The 16,281-nt window shown below is 45.7% G+C and overlaps 1 long non-coding RNA gene and 1 pseudogene across 2 annotated transcripts; both read right to left on the reverse strand.

Annotated features, from left to right (window-relative positions):
- Positions 1–301: 301 nt before the first annotated feature.
- Positions 302–9,313, reverse strand: LOC121832371 (uncharacterized). Of its 2 annotated transcripts, XR_013042538.1 has the most exons (4): positions 8,191–9,313; positions 6,805–6,857; positions 6,206–6,527; positions 302–5,721 (listed from the first exon to the last, which is right to left on the reverse strand). It is a non-coding gene; the product is annotated as an uncharacterized LOC121832371 (long non-coding RNA). The 2 variants fall into 2 exon arrangements; XR_013042537.1 differs by having other exon boundaries at positions 302–6,527.
- A 52-nt stretch (positions 9,314–9,365) lies between these two features.
- Positions 9,366–15,558, reverse strand: LOC143267135 (large ribosomal subunit protein uL18-like; annotated as a pseudogene).
- Between the last annotated feature and the right edge of the window lie 723 nt (positions 15,559–16,281).

Below are 16,281 nucleotides of genomic sequence, written 5' to 3' on the forward strand. Positions count from 1 at the left end.
TTCTCTCCATTTTTGGTCATCATCAGATTTTTACTTTTTGTTCGTTTGCTTGATTTGAGTGCATGTGTATGGATGCAGGGTCTCATGTATCCTAGACCAGCCTCAAACTTTCTAGGTAGCCACCTCCTGCCTCCACCTCCCAAGTGCTGGTTACACAAGTCTAAGCTACCATACCAGGTTTACTCTTTGCTAGGGATCGAACGCTGGCCTTCATATGAGGTCTATGTACTGAGTCAGCAGCTCCCATGTTCTTGTTATCTCTAAAGCAAAGAAAATTGAAGGGTTCACAACACGCCCCCACGGTCGCATATACCAGGCGGACACTTCCACCTAGCCAATTCCAGGTCAGGATAGGCATTTCCGGGTCAGGGCGTCTCTTGTAACCAGGATACCCGGCGGACCTGGACACCTCCGCCTAGCCAGTTCCAGGTCAAGATAGCCATTTCCAGGTCAAGGTGTCTTGCGTAACCAGGATCCATGATGTTACATGGCCACGTAAGCGCGCAACGTGACCATGTGATCTACGCACACGCGTGGAGTAGTGACGTGACCTGGCCATGCCCCCAACCGGTTTTAAAGTGGAGCGCCATGCTTCCCAGTCCCTCTTCTTCTCCACACATGTGTCTCTCCCACAGGCCTGCGCACTCTCTGTCCCTTTATCTCTAATAAAACTCTTATAAGCGGATTCTGTCGTGTTTCGTGACACTTCCTTGCAGGGTAAGAACACAACGTGGCTAAATAACTAACAAAAATGGCCTCCTCCTTGCCCTGCTCATTAGCAATTCCAATTCCTATTGTGGCTGCATTAATGCTCTTGTTGTAGTTATCTGTATTTCCTATTCCATCAAAGAAATTAAGTTACACAAGGTTAGGGAAAGTATCCTGCCAAGTTTTGTAGGCCTGATATAACGGAGATAAAACAATATAATTGCAGAGGCAAATCATTTATGTTAACATATTAGTTATTAGAAAGGTTCGTTTGAAATTATTTGTTTTCCTTCTTCAAGAACTATATACCTGAGAGTTACATTGGGCTAATCCATACTCATAAGCCCCACCCCATTCAACAGTTCACATTAGCAATTAATTACTAAGGCCAAGATTGCATTGTTATTTCAGCTAAAACAACAACAACAACAAAAACAAAACCCCCAAGCTCTTTCATAAGAAGCAGAAGGCCTTTGAGAGCTCTGGATCCCCTGTGGGGAACAGATGTGAATCAGATTTCAAGGGGCTCAGGAAACCTTGAAGTACAGCCTGAGGCCTTTACTTCTGCTGGGGAAGAAGAAAGGTGAAAGCCCTTGCCTCTTTCCACCTGGGACACCCAGAGCCTACCCTGTCACCTAGTCCTAGGAATACTGAGCGCGGGACCATCACTACCGACTCTGAGACAGAAGGCAGTCGCGCACTCCGGGCCGAGGCACAGGACATTTGATCTTCGCGTCAACCATCTCTGTGCCACGTGGTTGTGGGAAATGAAAAAGGAGCCGGCTGACGTTGCACTGTCGGAGCTTAGAACCATAGGCAGGTGTTCTGCAGCCCGCAGGTGACCATAAAAGCCATCCAGGCTTACCCTCTGCCCTAACTCGGCGGCCCCGGGGAGGTCTAACTGTCCCCAAGGAAGAAGCTGACAACATGGGCTATTTCTCATCTTATGGGGTCTTCTCCACATCCCTCTCTTTATTGTATCCCCTTTTGAGGGGGCCTCAAAATAGTATATGGATTTATAGGATCGTTAGTAGAAAGAGGTCTTAGGTCTACAAAAAAAATTTTTAAAAATTAAAGCTGATGGGTCAGTGTTGATTTTTCACTTCATGTCCTGACAGCTTCCTCTTAGAAATAAGGGCCTCCAAGAGAGTCTGTTTCAGAGGGAGGTACTTCAATACCCTTTGTAATTCAGAAAGAAAAAAAAAAAATTTCCTCATGCAAGTTGTCATGGCACAATGGAAGAGACCAGAAAAATCTGGTGAGATCATAGAATTTAATCACTCCTTTCACGCTCCTTTTCTTCTCCTTGCTTTCACTGAGCAACCTGCGTCTTCTAGCGATAGATTCACGAGACTCCCGCGGCATATGAAATAGGGTCCTCAGGCTCTTGCCAGCATGGCAGCCAGCTTTCCTTCCCACTGCTCTGGCTCACAATTGATTTCTGAACATGTCGATGCATAAAAACCATGGGCATTGACCACCAGTGATGAAAGGACACTATAATTTATCAGACACAATCAATGTTGACTTTCGTCTAAGAATGGGAATAAGCGTCACTCTGAGGGGGAAGTGGTGTGTTTCATCCGACCTGTGAAGAAGGCACTCCTTCCTCAGCAGTCCACATGTTCAGTCAGATTCAAAAGGAAGGGGAGGGCGTTGAAGCCAGAAGGGCAAGTTTCGAGGAGACCCACGTAAGGTGAAGACTGTGCTCCAGAGGATTGTGTGGTTAAAGTGAATCCCAGCATCGTTGGCAGTGGTTGTACAGTGTTTGAATTAGTGGTGTTCCATGAGCCGAGTCCTGTGAGTTTGGCTCATTCTTTTATGCTCTCAAGTCTAGTCCACTACATAACTATGTATTATGATTTATATCCTTAAGAAAAAGAACTTAACTTGGCAGGCACACACACACAAAACCACAAAAAACAAAACAACAAAAAACCCCAAAAAACAGAGATAGTTTGCTTTAAGATACAATTCATCTCAGCTACCTGTGGATGGGAGGGGATCCACAAAGGCCCTACTCCTTAAGTTCAGTTCCCCAGCTGCCGCTAAGTAAGTTAAGTGGCACACATCAGATGCCGCTCAGTCAATGCCCCTGTGTTCACTGTTCTCTTTCACGATGCCCGGTAAGACGTGGGAAGTATAGGAACTGAGGCCTGTGGGTGGGAGGCAGGCCCCCTGGCTTTTGTTTAATTTTCAATCTGTTGCCACTTCATCGTAGTCACTCAGACAGGCACTTTACATGTCTAGTCCGACCTCGTTTGCACAAGAGGATTACAAAGACAAGACCTAGCATTTATTAAACATGTTAACTGTGTCGGGCACTGTGCCTAATAGCTTAATGTTATCTTCTTTAATCCCTACAGCAACTTTCCAAGGTAGATTTTATCTGCACGTTACAGAGAACATCGAGGCTCCGAGAAGGGAATTAATTAGCCAGAAATGGCCTAAGACTCAGGTGGTAGGTCTTAGCTGGACAACCTCCTCCTCGGTGTGGCCTTCTCCTTGTGTTGTTTGTAATGGTTGGATGGAAGCCCCGGAACAAAGAGCAAGCTAGGTGGCTTGGGCCACAGCAATGCACTGCCTGACAGTTCCGGGACGCTGGGTTAGGGTGTCGGCAGGGCTGGTTCCTTCTGAGGCCATGAGAGAGCCTCTGCTTCATACCTGTCATGTAGCTTCAGGTGCTTTGCTAACTGTTTTTGGTGCTCATTGGTTTGTGGCAGCAAGACTCCCATCTGCACATGGTATTCTCGGTATTTGTGAGCCAAGGTCTACTTTTTAAGATTTTGGTTTTATTGGATGAGGAGTCTACCTTACTCCAGGATGAACTCATCTGAACTAATACCATCTGCAATGATCTCATTTCCATACAAGGTCACATTCTGGGGGACTGAGGACTAGGATATAATTCAGTCCTCAACAATGCCTGTAAGTCTGTTAAGGCTCTGTGACAGAAGTACGCAGGGTGACTAGTCCTAGGACATGGACAGTAGTCCCAGATAGTACCATGATTTCAGAATACATGAATGTTGCTTCAGTGGGTTATTAGTGCTGGTCCCTCAGAAACCTGAGAAATCAGACTTATCTGGGATGATCAGGAAATGACTTCTACAATGACAAGATTTAAACTTCATATGAAACAATGGCAGCTAAGTCCTGTATTGAGAGACTGTAGTCCCAGGAGGCTGAAGTGTGAGGAACCCAAGAGTTGAAGACAAGTCTGGACAACATAATAAGTGCATGGGTGCATGTACATGCATGGGTGCATGCTGCATTGTGCATGTGCATGCATGGGTGTGTACTGCATGTGTGCATGCTTGTGTGTGTGTATGTGTGTGTGTATGTGTAAGGGTACAGCTTAATTTACAAATCAATGGGGGAAAAGGAGGTATTGCCTCTGTGTAGAGCAGCATGTGCTTGACAGAAGTTGTGAGATATGAGTGGCATATCGAATAAGAAAATTGACTTACCCATGCAAGGGTTTAAAGCCTGCGCTTTATCCATAGGGATGAGGGGGAACGGCAGTGGCTGTGTGAATGGACGGGTCAGGGTGAATGCGGAACTTTGGGGAATGTTGACGGGTGAAGGGTGGTACACACTGGACCATTATTAAAAGAATGTGCTTTGGGTAGGAAAAGAGCAGGAAGAGGGCCTCCCACACAGAGGTACTGAAAACTGAGGCCTAACATGGCGGTCCGGTAGATGCCCTGGATGCTTGTAGGAGAATGTTACAGGCTAAGAAAAAAAAAAATTGCCCCACTACTTTTATCCTTCTAGACTCTTGAGACAAAGACACTGCCCTTTCAAGGCCTCTGTGGTCAAAACTTTTCTGTTCAATAACACACCAATAGGTGTTTTCCTGTTCAAAACAAATTACAGGTTTAATGGGTTTAGGAGGTAATGAATTAATTGGGATTGATAATATGATTTCAAACAGGCCCTGGGAGGAAACATAACACACTCAAATGACTAACCTCAAAACAGCTAGTAGATGACAGGCAGGGTTCGAGGGAACCACGGAGGAGGGTGCAATGGCCCTGGGCTGGTCCCACTCACTCACAAAGCCAGAGAGTGAAAGGGGACTCTGCCTGGAAGGTGACGCCCAGCAGCATCTGTGCCCTGAGAGGAGAGAGACACAACCAGGCCACAATAGCTTGGGCTGGGCAGTGCCAGGCAAATGAACATACTGGGAAACCAACCTCCCTTCACCAGACTCCAGGATGCTTCCTTCCTTGGCTCATCCAAATCCAGCTAGGGTCAAAGGTCAGGTGTCTGGCGCTTCAGAGCATCAGGTCTCCCAGGACACAGGACAGGGTGGGAACAGGACACAGTGGATGTGGAAGAGCAAATGGAAGGCTTCCAAGCACGGAGAACCTTCTGGTGTTTAATATGTTACTACACTAATGGACCTACAAAAAAGGCTCTGGAAGGCAGTATTCTCAAACTACATTTGCTATGCAACTCTTTTTTTTTTTTTTTTTAAGGACTTGTGGGACCAGTGATCAAAGGAAAAGACATTGGGAAGCTTTGATCTGTGGGGTGAAGTCTAAGCTTCCTGTATTGCCTGTATTGTTGAAGCTTCTTTTAGATGAAAAGTGTCAGAAAGCAATCCCAAGCTAGCTGAAACAGCAAGAGAATTTTCTGGTTCCCAGGGAGCTGGCAAGTCCAGGAAGGGTCACCAGTGCAGGATGCACCAGCTCAAAGTGTGTCCAGCACTCTGTCTGTCCCTCCAACATCGCACTCTGCCTCGCTCAGCTCAGCTTCACTCTACATGTGGGCTCTCCCCAGGAGATGGTCGGTGCCAGGGCTGCCTGCTCCAAACCCACACGCTCTCCGGCCCAGCAGTTCCAAGAAGGAGGGCCTTTGTTCTTCCATGTCCGTGTGCGCATCTGATGGGGGCTGATTGCTCCGGCTGGGGTAGAGGGCCCTGGGCTGAGCTCAGCCGTGGGGAGGATGACTGACTGTCTTCACAGACTCGCCGGGCGGGGTCCTACAAGGCGGGGAAGGACCACTCTAAAGAAAAAGACATGAGGATCACGGAAAAGCATGGAGACTTTGGTTCAAACTAAAACCAGCCCAACTGTGACCCATGGTGTTTCTTAGCAGGCCTTCCTCTGAATTTGGCCTCAAGCTGCCAATTCCGATGTGCGGCACGCCACTCTCCTGTATGGCCTCCCTCATCTCGCCGCCCTGGTTCACTTCCTGTCGCTCAGCTATGCCATCAACTGCCCTGTCTTCCCCGTGGCCCCCTCTGATTTGAATTCTTGCCCTTCCACACCCAGAGTGCAGTGTGGTCTTCCTCTTTGTAACTCTTATTGCATCAAAACGTCTATACTGTCCACTGGGTATTCACCACGCAATGCCTTTTCTTGTTACAGTCCGTACACATGTGTCTCAAATCCCCACAGACATATCCGCACGGCAAACTTGAGCTCCGGAACCTTTGTTTTGCTTTGTTATTGGGAGGGGAAGGTCTCATTATGTAGTTCAGCCTGACCTGGAATTGACTCTGTAGCCTCGCCTGGCCTGGGGTTCAGCATCGTAACTTGCGCCCGAGCCTTCTGAGTGCCTGGGTTACAGGTACGCCGCACCAGCCCCGAGGATGTCCTCTTTAGACTTGGTGTCTGTCTCCCTTGCTCGGCACGCTGCGGGCGCTAACCAAATGTGTTTTAGTCGCTATTTCAGAAACCGAAATAACACCTTACCTTTTCTCGCCTGCTGGCACGTCAGTGCATCACGCCCTCTGTGCTGACTGGTACAGTGGCCTTCAAATGTTCTTACTGGATTTGGGGCTCAGTTTCCTGACAGGAGCATGAGTGCTGATGTCATGGAAAAGAATAGCTTGTTCATTCATAGATGCACTCATTCACTTGCTTAGTACCCACCAAGCATCTCTACAAACACAGAGCCAGGTGATGGGAAGCCAAAAAGGACACAGGAAAAGCAGGCAGGTCCTTATGGACATTAGGGGAAAACTGTGTGGAATGTACAGGAAGAGTGAACCTTTTATAGAACACTAGGTGTCAAGACATTTTGCCAGTTCTCAAATGAAGGGAGGGAGCTTGGCAATATCTAAAAAAAAAAAAAACTACATACACATTTCACGTTGGCCCAGCACTCATATTCCGGGAATCGACTCCCACATGGAACTGCAAACGTATGAAACAACATGTGTGTGAGGGTTTCCCTGTGGTAAACTTATAACAGAAAAACTAATAAACACCTTTAATGGCTAGCCTCAGAAGACTAGTCAAATAAATTATAAGGGAAATTAACATACATTATTTAAAACAATATCATTATGTTGATTTTATAGTTGTAAATATGGGAAAATTTCAAATATGGGAAACATCGTTACAGGTCAAGTGAAGTGATTCCCATTACATAGTGTTAAAAATAAAAGAGAGAGAGAGAGAGAGAGAGAGAGAGAGAAAGGTACAGGATTGAATATAATATGCTACATAGAAAGAATTTTTGCTAAAATTATGGTTCTAATCCTAAGTAAGTAATCAAAAAAATCCAGAAATGCAGCACATTTTGTAAGACAAATAGTCTGGGTTCCTAAATATGAACTAGAATACAGTATGTCTTAGTTAGGGCTACTAGATTTTTTTGTTTGATTTATTGCTATAATAAAACACCGTGACAAAATGCAATTAGGGGAAGAAAGTTTTTATTTGGCTTATGCCTCCGCATGCATAGCCTGTCACTGAAGGACAGGAACTCAAGCAGGGCAGGGACCTGGAGGCAGGCGCTGCTGATGCAGAGGCCGTGGAGGGGTGCTGCTCACCGACTTGTTCCTCATGGCTTGCTCACCTTGCTTTCTTATAGAACCCAGGACCTCCAGCCCAGGGCTGGAGCCAAATGGGCTGGGCCCTCCCCCATCAGTCACTAATTAAGAAAATGCTCTACAGGCCTGCCTGCAGCCTAATCTTGTAAAGGCATTTTCTCACTTGGGGTTCCTTCTTCTCAGATGACTCCAGCTTGTGTTAAGTTGACATACAATTAGCCAGCACAAAATGTCATTAAAGGAAAAATACAATGAAATCCAGGACACTGTTGTAAATTAAAAGAGACAAAAAACAAAACAAAACAAACAAAAAAACCAGACAAACATACAGGCAAAACCCACCAAATGCAGTAATAATATCTGACTGATGAATCTTAAAAAAAAAATTAAATGAAATAAAAAAGATACTTTAAGGAAAATTGAGAAAATTTTAAAATGAGCTACTTATTGAACGGATTTTCTTAGCATGATAATACTACTGGTGTTGCACAATAGCAAAAGAAAATGAGAAGGATGAATAGATAAATAGGCAGGCAGACAGACAGACTGGCAGATAAATGATAGATACAGAAAGAGACGGACAGGTAGATATAGTGATACATAGTAATAAATAGAAGGCACATAGAGATGATGTTTATGTATCAAGTTGTTAACAATTGGTAACTTTAGAAGAAATGCAGACATTAACTTACCATTCTTCTTACTCCTCTCTGGGTTTGGAAACTTTAATTGTAAGTAACTGAAAGAAGAAAAAAATAACAAGAAATATGTACATTAGAACATTTTTAATTCCAAGTAGAATTTAAATCCAAACAGGCTTCTCTGAAAGGGAGGCTTAGATGATGGGGTCATTTTCTCTCTCTCAGGAGACTTCTGTTTGGCTTGCTGTTTCATGGAACAGAGGTGGCAAACCATCCATCAGTGATCAACCCCCATAAGAAAAGACGGAAGGCCAGAGATGCAACATAGTGTTGCGCTCTGATTGGCCCAAACTAGATCTCTTGTCCCAGTGGGTAGATGCTGCGACCTGCGCAGCTGGAGCACGAAATCCGGTGAGGGGCGCCGAGGTTGAACAGTCTCTAGACACCCAGTCTCAGTTCGTCAGGGAAGCAGCTCTCTTTATTTGTACCAACATGGGCTTATATACCCCTCCAACAGCAGGGGTCAAGGAACCACTACTCTGTATCTAGAGGCAAGCCAGACACTGTTTTCCAAACAGGAAACACCACAGGGGAACTGATCCCCAGCACCCTCCGGAACCCAACTGCACATTTTTCACACAGACATCTTAACTGGGACAGGACAAAAAAGGGCATTTAAGATAAAGGCAGCAAACTTACTGCTGCTGACAAGTAAAGTCACCCATATGCATTGACCTCTTTCTTGAAGGCAAGAGAGAAACGGCTCCCTGAAGTACAACCCAGGCACTGTTACCCAGAGGAAGGCAGATGGGTATGCTGGCCAGTGCCTCCCCACTGGAGAAAGCAGTGAGAACAGCGGCGTAACATTAAGGAAAATGAAAGATAATCAGCATTCAATAGTACTGCTCCATTAAAGAGTCATAACCCACACCTGGTCATCCACCCCATGACTTGGGGTGACGGAAGATGATTGCCCCACCCTTCCCTTGAACACCTACAGTAGAGGAGTAAACTGAGAAGCAGATAACTAGATTGGATCTGATCTCAGTTGTCTCCAACAGGAAGTTGAACGATCTATCCACTGTACTTGAACCTAAAGCCAAAGTCTCCATTTGAATGGACCTTGACAAATGAATGGAATAAAAGTCTCAATCTGATCACTAATTACAAGACTTAAAACTACTGTCAGAGACCACCAAGGGCTTTCTCGGTGCTCAGTGGGAATAGTGTGTGTGTGTGTGTGTGTGTGTGTGTGTGTGTGTGTGTGTGTGTGTGTGTGTACGGGTGTGTGGAATCTAGAGGACACATCTGAGTTGTTCCTCGGGTTCCATTCACTTTTTTCTTTGTTTGTTCTGGAGACAGGATCTTCCACTGGCCTAGAGCTTCCTGACTAGGATACACTGGAGGAATGGCAGGGCCCAGGGATATATCTATCTTGGTATTGGCGCTAGCGTTAAAGAGTGGGCCATCGTGATTGGCTTTTTTATGTGGGTTCTGGGGGTCAAACACAGGTCCTTATGTGTGTGTGTGTGTGTGTGTGTGGCAAGAGTGTTAGTGACTAAGGCGCCTGCCCAGCCCCTGGATTGTTCTTTTATGAAGTATATTATTTGCTTTCTTTTTGTCCCTTTTAAACATTGAGAAATTACCTTTTCTCTCAAAGCACTGTTTATGATTTTAATGTTTTATGATATTGCATATTTATTGACTTCTAATATGGCTCACGTAGCTTATAAATACTGTCAGCAAACAAAGATTCTTAAACTACTGTTACACGTGAGATTCTTGAGATACTCTGCTGCGCTGAGGACCTGTCTCATCAGTCACATTGGATGCTACAGATAAGATTTACAGTATTGCACATAAAATGTTAGAGGCTTTTATGTGTAATGGAAGTGCCCATCAATTCCTGCTGTTACCTAGACGATGCTATGAGCTGAGCTACAAGCTGATGCCGACTCAAAGGCATTCTTTTGGTGCCTGGAGAACCCTGCATATAAACATGCCCAGGAAGACAATGCGGACACATTTCAAGTCTGCCCTCTGATTAGCAGGGGCCCCTGTTCTAAACATTGGTTAGCTAATGCAGTGCCTGCAAGGTTTCCAACTGTCCTGTGCCCCTCTCGGGGCTATGACCACAGCTATGACAATGGATCATACTCTGTGGTCCTCTCTTAATGCTGTTGTAGTGAAGGTGTGATATCCACCCTGGACCTTTCTATATTGTTCTCATAAGGATGTGGGCCTTCATCTCTGTGGATCTTCTTACTCCTTGGGGAAAACAGACTTAGGGTACAAGGAGTCAAGGTAGGGGAATCCCACCCCAGCCTCTGCTCTTTGGGCAATTCATCCTTTATCACTCACCACTCTATGAGACACACTGCGTAGTCCTCTTTCACATCTCTCCTGTAGCTTTATGGTGTGTGTGTGTGTGTGTGTGTGTGTGTGTGTGTGTGTGTGTGTGTGTAAGTTCACTTGATTTTAAGTGCCAAGGGCTGGAGAGCGCACATCCTGTCTTTCGTGTTTATCTACAAAAAGCAGAGGCTGGTGGGTTCTCTCCGAGGGTGCAAGCTATTCACAGCCACTCCAGCCAGCGTTGTGTCTCTACCCTGCCCCTGCCCTCTGTGGCCAGATTTTCCCCTTCGGGTTTAGGCAGTCATCACCAGCTCCCCCTCTTTTCCCCTGCACTGCACTCTACACTGACTTAGCCACCCCAAAGGGCTCATTTGGTAGGAGTTGGGGAAGCCCACTGGGGCTTTGTGTCTGTGATTCATTTCCGTTGGCCTTACAGAAATGATGGATGGCACTGAGTAACACAGCCAGTTTTTAGGCCTGGTTAGCTGCACAGCCAGGCCTCCTTGGCTCTCACTGACGGGGAAACAAGTACTAAACTGAGATTAAGTGACTCATCTCGAGGTCAAACCATAAATCAGGGACAGAATGAGAATGACAGCCACAGCTTTGGGGGGCAGCAAAATCTGAGACCAGAGGAGGGAAAAGGGGGTGATGATGTAGGAAAACTACCTAAATGGGTTACTACCCATTATCCTCCCACGGCAATGACAGACAACTCCGGCTATGGATTTTTCTCCGGGATTAATAATTCATCCAGAACTTCAATAATGAATTAAGAGTGTTCATGCACATAGCATCCTCCAGGGACAGTTCTGTGCTCAGCTCTAGGAGGGAAAAAAAAAAACCACCTGTAATGTTAATGCAGTTCGACTCAATTCAACATGCAATTTTTACCCCGCATTGTGTACCAAACATTGGTCCAGTTCTCTGAAATGACCACTGGGGAAAGTTAAATACCTGCCCACAGGAACTTGTGAGTCCAGTGTCCTATCTGTACACTACATGACATTTTATTATTTGCACAATCCTCTTTTGCTGGCATAATGGTGAGAAGAACACACATTAGATTTTGACTTACAACTATGAAGAACCTGCAGGGTTCCCAAAGACACCGTTGGTTACTTCTTTCTTATTCAGCCGGGTGAACTGGTGAGTGCCAGCATGCTCACGCTGACATCAGCTGCCGCCCTTCAGTTAGAGCCTTGGAAAGTCTTCTGTAAATCGTTCAGTGAAATGTTTTGGCAGGAATTTTCATCCGGATAGTAATCGTGGTAAAACAGAAACTGAGCACACGTCAGTTCCAATGCTCCTGCACTCCGGGGAGGTCCTTGCTGGAAGTGTGCTAGACTTGGGAGCTTCAAGGGCTTTGTCCAATTAAACCTCATTTCCCAGTCAGTCATAACCAGGCAAGTAGCCTTTCTGTTTGGAGTAAATACAGTAGCCCTGGCACTTCCTTGTCCAGCCACTTTTTGTGTTTTTCATATGGTGACTTTTTTTTTTTTTTTTTTTTTGAGCTTATTGATGATTCAAGACTACATGTGAACAGACTCGCCAGCAAAACTTCTGTTGAAAGAAGCATCACACATAGGTGTAAAGAGCTGGAGAGTGGAGTCTACGTGGCCCATTCATTTGGCAGGTATGGCTAGGCACCCTCCTAGACTTGGCACTTCCTACTTGAGGCCCAGCTGGCTACAATTGTGAAACGGGAATACCCACGACCGCCCCGTACAGTGGTGACGGTGGCAAAGGCCAGCCACTGTGTGAACGTTCTCAGTCCGAGACCCAAGAACATCAGAAGCACAGCTATGGGGGAGGGGCGACACCGCAAGACACACCTCCCTCCCTCTCCTCAAGTTGCCTTCCCACCCCTGAGCTCCTGAAGAGGTAAAACTTTGGTGGGTTTTTTTTTTTTTTTCCCCCTTGTTGAGAAAAAAAGAGAAGCCAGTGCTTGGATGTGCTTTCTGATCCATGTCTTTGGATCTCTACCTGTCCTCTTCCTCAGATTTTGGGGTCTCATAGCATCATCCATCCTGAATTCTTACATGGGAATTCCTCCTTCCGTGGTCACAGCCCGTTCCTTCCTGATTCTCAAGGACCTCCGGCTGCCCAGAGCCTCGTTCTCTTCCGTTCCTGGAGTCCGTTACCCTCCGTGAATGACGACACTGACTCTCTTCTTGGCTCCCGTTTGACACTTGGCACGACCCTCCCCAGCACCCTTTCTCCTTTACTTCGGAGCCCCAGGAGACAAGGAGACTGCTCCCTTCCTTCACTTTTTCACCCACCATTCATTCCTTAAGCCACATCCTCTGGCTCCGGCTTCCTCATCCCATGGAGATGGCTCCTGCCAATCACCACTCGTTTCCAAGGCTCTTGGGTGTTGCGTCACCTTATCCTTGGTTCTTCTTCTCCTTCTTCTTTTTTTGCTGGGCCAGTAAGTTTATTATCTTCATGAAAAACTCTTCACAGAAAATTGCTTTAGCTCTCAGCAGCCTATTCCTGAGCTCAAAGGAAGCTTGCCTTCTTTTGAGCAACACGATCTTTCTTCTGGGCAAGGGGCATTTGGGGATGGTTCCAACACTACTTCTTTGTCGTCTTCTTCTTCTTCTTCCTCCTCCTCCTCTTCTTCTTTTCTCTCAGGCTTCTTCTCAATGGCTGGATTCTCTCTGATGGCAGCATGAGTTGTCATATGCATCTCCTCCATTGTGTATGGAGTTGTGATGCTCTTTATGAACTGAAAGAATGGTTTCTTATAAACATCTTCGTCTTCTTCCATTATGGAACACATGTCGTCTGCCACGTTCTGACCCAAGCTGTGCTCACGATGTACTTCTGCGTTGAACTCCTTCCTTTCAGAATCATAACCCAGGAATCATTTGGAGCTATAAAGAATGGACAACCTCCATCCACAGCTCCCTTCAGGGCCCCCAAAACTTTATTGCCAGTTGTAGTCAGGGCAAGACCTGCATCCAAATAGCAAGTGAAGGCACCAGGCTGACCATCAATGCTTTCCACATTGTATTCATCTCCAGTCACCTCCATTTGGCCTTCATAGATCTTGTCCATGGCAAACCTACTGAGAAGCCTGCGGGCCAGCAGCAGCAGGACAGTACAGTAGGTTGCAGCAAGATTTGTCAGGCCGACTTTCGCCCTGTACTCACTCCCGCAATTCCTGTGCATATGCTGCGCAGACTATCATATCCCTTTCTATATGGGTCTACGCAATCTGGCAGATGATATTTCTGTTAGTTACATGAGCTACCATCCTGTATTTGGGTGTGCTGTACTTATTTTTGTCCTGGATCACCATTTCTGAGCATAGTAGTCAGTTTTACCCTGGCACCGCCTTCTAAATCTCACTTGGAGTCTCTTAAAGCAGGCTTTATTCTTGACAACTTTCACAATCCCTATCCTGTGGAACAGAGACCCGCAGTCACAGCTCCAAACAGACCTTATCCTTGGTTCTTAATGTCTTTCTCATTTTGGTCAGTGGTGGGCATTGTGGGTGTGTAATGCTGATGACTTTTTAAAATTTCTGCTTCTTTCATGGTATGGTTATTTGGGTCTTCTACTTTCCTCCAAGATCCCGTTGACTATTGTAGAGGTCCATTATCCACTATACCTGAGGATACTAATCCTGTGTCCATCTAAGTCCTACAGACTCTCAACCTCAGCATGTCCAGTGATAAACTAGTGCTCTTTGTCTCATGTCTCGGTTTCCACATCCTCTCCAGTCCCTCCTATGGCACGTGGTCCCACCACCAGACAACCATCTTAAGTTACACCCCCCACCTTGCTTCATAAGTGTGTAACTGATAGCCAGTGCTGTTGTTGACTTAGTTGACGGTCTCTTCTACATACACAGGATTTCTGCCTTTTTTCTTCACCTTTGCCCTGGAAGAGCTTTCTATTGGTATCCTCCTCTCTGTTCTCTTCTTATTGCACTGCCAACAGAGTGATCCCCACAAAAAAATAATGAGCCCCATGAACCTATATAGCAAGTGCTGTACATACAGCAAATGCTTTAGGGTGAGACTCATGTGCTACAACTCTCCAGAGAGGGGACACTCAGCCTTTGACAAAGGCAAGAAAGGCCTTTGTTGGAAAAAAAAAAAAAAAGGACCTAGAAAAATCACAAAGATCGTCAGTCCTGGCCGAGAAGGATCTAGCCAGAAGAAACTTCACGCTGCTGTCAGAACAGTGGACTGCAAGGAGCAAGGTGCTTCAGTGTCCCTGAAACCTGAGGAACTCCAGGTTCAGGCTTGTCTTTTAAACACAGTCTACACTGACCCACATCTGTTGGATGGGTTTCAGGTTCAGCCCCTGACCCTGCCAGAGCGCTCCCTGCTCGCCTCCCACTTCCCACCTCCTTTTCACTCGAGAGGCAAGCTGAGGGAGGGATTGTCTGCCGTCTCCTGGAAGAGAAACTCTAGAAGGCCAGCTCCGCGGGCCTCTCCTGCAGGCACAAAGACTGCTTGACAGCTCCCAGACTTCCTCACAGTCGGTTCAGTTTGCGATGACACCAAAGTGTGGTAGACAACCACCAGGTTGTGAGTGTTTCAAATTGAATTTGGGGACCTATCAGTAGACATGTAACAATTCTACATTCTAGGTAATATTAGATATTTTTCTCAGGGAACTCACTTGTGAAAGTTTAACAGCTCACTCACCATATCCCCCATCTCAACCTATCCTGGATATAACAACAGGTATTTCCTTCATCCAGGGGTGATTTATTCCACACTCTCTATTATACAACGATGGGCACGAGTCAATTGGATAAAGATGTGTGAGTATGTTTAAGACTCTAAATGATTCCCAAGATAAACTTTACCCTCACACTGTCTAATCATAATTTTATTAGAACACTCCACTTGAATAGGACATAACATGTTACTGTTTTATATGAATTCTCCCCACCCCAAGGAAATGATTCCACTGTCTTCCTCTCAACTACAGGGATAGAGGGAACCACAAAAGGAAAAGACAACCGAAGAGAAGGTCGTGAGCATTGATCTGATTGCGCAGGCAGATGATTAACTGCCGCTGTGGAGCAGCCCCGGGGGCCATGGAAGCTACGGCTCAATTTAAGGCACTCCCAGATTCTTCCTTTAGTGCTGCAATTGCAGCTTTGTTTGTAGGCATTCATCGGTATCCTGGTAACTTTATTTGACTATAGTTTTCCCTCTATATTCAAGATTATACAAGTAGGTAATAATCTCTGGTGTCTCTCCAGGCTGGTGTTTTTATATGTCAAGAAGGAGAGAAGCAAGAGCTAAGAGAAGAGCAAGTCAGATGCAGCCTCTGGGAGATGACACAGAGTTTGCCACCTTTTGTGGCCATTCATTTACTTTGAACTCAGATAGACCGCAGTCCAGAGATACTTTCCTGGTAGACTAAATATAACTGATTTTCTATAATCTAGGTTATTATTACTAATGATAAAGCTATAGGCAGGCGTGCCCCAGAATAGCTATGAATGTGGCCTAACACTATTGTAGTTGATAACATCATGTCACAATGTCAAAACGTTGGACATTCTTATTAGACTCTTTATCAGTATCAAACACTGTATAAATTAAATGAATATGGGCCGGGCGGTGGTGGCACACGCCTTTAATCCTAGCACTTGGGAGGCAGAGGCAGGTGGATCTCTGTGAATTCAAGGCCAGCCTGGGCTACAGAGTGAGTTCCAGGAAAGGAGCAAAGCTACACAGAGAAACCTTGTCTCGAAAAAACCAAAAACCAAACAACAACAAAAAAGAATATGAAAATAACATTATAGTTATTAAA

The sequence above is a fragment of the Peromyscus maniculatus genome, chromosome 9 (assembly GCF_049852395.1).
Source record: "Peromyscus maniculatus bairdii isolate BWxNUB_F1_BW_parent chromosome 9, HU_Pman_BW_mat_3.1, whole genome shotgun sequence".
Taxonomy (NCBI): Eukaryota; Metazoa; Chordata; class Mammalia; order Rodentia; family Cricetidae; genus Peromyscus; species Peromyscus maniculatus.